The sequence below is a fragment of the Sander lucioperca genome, chromosome 4, assembly GCF_008315115.2.
Source record: "Sander lucioperca isolate FBNREF2018 chromosome 4, SLUC_FBN_1.2, whole genome shotgun sequence".
Lineage (NCBI taxonomy): Eukaryota > Metazoa > Chordata > Actinopteri > Perciformes > Percidae > Sander > Sander lucioperca.
This window is the reverse complement of record NC_050176.1, coordinates 15,235,625-15,238,308: the sequence shown is the minus strand read 5'-3', so window position 1 is coordinate 15,238,308 and position 2,684 is coordinate 15,235,625.

Here is a 2,684-nt window from a genome sequence, read left to right as displayed (position 1 = left end):
TTAGACATTTTAATTTTTGAAAAAAACTTTCAAAAATTGACAATAATTTGGAGGCCCCCCTCCAGTGACTCTGAGGACCCCCTATGGGTCCCGGGCCCCCTGTTGAAGATCTCTGATTTAGAGTGTGGAGTCCAGTGTAGTTTGATGATGTAATGTAAATTCCTGGTATTCCACGCCTTAACAGAGCTACAGTACATGGCATCAGTGAGTAAGTAACAGTAATCTATGCTGAGTAAATACGCTAAGGAGGCATCTCAAGTATGTTTGATGTTCTTTTGATCATATTTGATATTTTTTCATTAGCTGTGAGTTCATTTGGAAGCTTCCCCTTTGGACTTGGCTTTTATACTTTAAAAATGTAATACAGCAGTTATGTGAAACACAGAGGACTAATGTATCTGAGTTCAGGAGTCCAAAATGCAAGTTTTCTAATGAAATCTGTTAAACTGTGAACATAAAGAGGTAATGAAAGAAACAAACATTGACAACACATCGTTTGTATTTCCCAACATGATACTTACATCCAGCAGCTGCAGTAAAATAAATGGAACCCTAAAACATTGTATTAAAGGCACTCATCATTGTGAAACACTAATACTACAATAAATGGAGATTAATGGAGGTATTTCCCTCATGTCATCACCATAGATCACTATCACTCTCTACTTGATAATATAATTAGTAATGCACATAGTTATATACAACTATATACACTACCGGTCAAAAGTTTGGGGTCACAAAAAAAAAGGGGTTCTCGACTGATCTTTAATGCAATATCTACATTGCCTATTATCAGTAACCATTCATCCAATGTTCCAAAGGCACATTCTCTTTACTAATCTGATATCTTTTTAAAAGGCTAACTGTGAAAACATTGGAGAATCCTTTTGCAATTATGTAAGCACATAATGTAATCTGAAAACTGCTGCCCTGGTTAAAAAACAATGCAACTGATCTCAGCTGGTATTCTGTCTATAATGGAGTGGAATGGAAATGTCTAAGTGACCCCAAACTTTTGACCGGTAGTGTGTGTATAACTGATTTCATTAAGCAGTAGACAGTTTGAAATGAATTCATAAAATGATAGAAAGTGAATCAATAAGGTAGGAAAGTGTGTTTAGTGGAGATCTTTCAAAACATTCACTTTGAGTTTTCAATTTGTGAAAACTAAGAATGATGCAGACCTGACAGATTCAGCTATTGCTGTATTATCTATCAAGTGACGTCAATGTAAAGACCACTCTGTTTGTTCACTCACATTAAAAAGAACCCGCAGTCTTGGTCAGTATGTTAAAGTTGCTTTAATTTCTTTTTTTTAAACATTTATTCCAGGCTGAATGATCATTACCACAGTTTTGACATGTACATCATTAATATCTTAGTTAAACCAAAAATAAAAACAGCCATAGAAAACATTGTTTGTCTGTCACATCTGGACACAGGTGTACTTGAACTCCTGAAAATGACCACATATACACACAAACATGGCGGACTCTTAAATCTTTTTTTCCCCATCAAGACAGCAGACTGCACCAGATTGGTTAAATCCCAATTCAAATTCCAGGAATTCAAATACAACTTTAAGTCAGGTGTGCAGATTACACTGGAATAGTTTTATTAAAACATTGCAAGACAGAGAGTCATTCACCATTAATAAGAGAGGAAAAACGCTGCTCTTGCCTTTATTCTCCTACAAAACAGCTAGCTATTATTTTATCTTTAAAGTTTGTTTTTTACAAGACAGAGAGAGAAAAAAAGGAAAGAAAAAATAAACATGTTGTGATATGAAGAGTGTTGTAAGAGTTTAAAAACGTTATGAAAGGCCATTAATCAGTGACTAGTCCCACAGATCTTAACATTGTTTGCATTTATGGTGCAAAAAAAACACTGTAAAGTACTAGACCATAGGTAGCATTGTTACCATAACATGGACATTTTCTTTCTAGTAAAATCACAAGTTTAAGATTGTCTCGCTAATACGAGAAGTGGTCATTGATTATTAATACAATATTAAAATGCTCAAATACAGGAATGGTGGTTGAAAGGTGTTTGAATGTTAGGGCTCTGCTCACTCAGCTAATTACTAGATTCCAGGTTTCTCTGAAATGTGGTTACTACCTACTACATCACCCATAATGCAAATGGTTATCAGTAGTGATGTCATAGCTGTGGGAGGGCGTGCAGTTACTACAGCTCTATATGTGAATGTAAACAGGACAAAAGTAGGGAAAGATGGGTTTTTATAATAAACTGTGGTGTGTATTTAATGTAAATGTCTGTACAGCATGTATATGTGTGAGTGTGTGTGTGTATGTGTGTGAGTGTGTGTGCGTGTGTTTCAATGCATGTGTATGAGGGCATGCGTGGCGTCTGTGTAGAAATGACTCAGGTTAGATAGGCTGGCCCTTGCTTGTTGCCAGTCAGACACACTGTTCACTGTACTTACACACAGTAACACTGAGATAGAGCAATAGTCAATCACACTGCAGTGATGTCACACACACGGGTTCACGAATACAGTTTTTATACACTGTACAGAGTTTTAGAGCGGGAGGAAAAACCACTGGCAGTGTCCCAGGCAGTGTGTTTTACTTCTCCATCTCGCAAAGTCACCTTGAAGAGAATTTGTGCTTGTGGGTAAAAAAAAATAAAAAATAAGATAGACTCACAACTGTTGGCTAAAG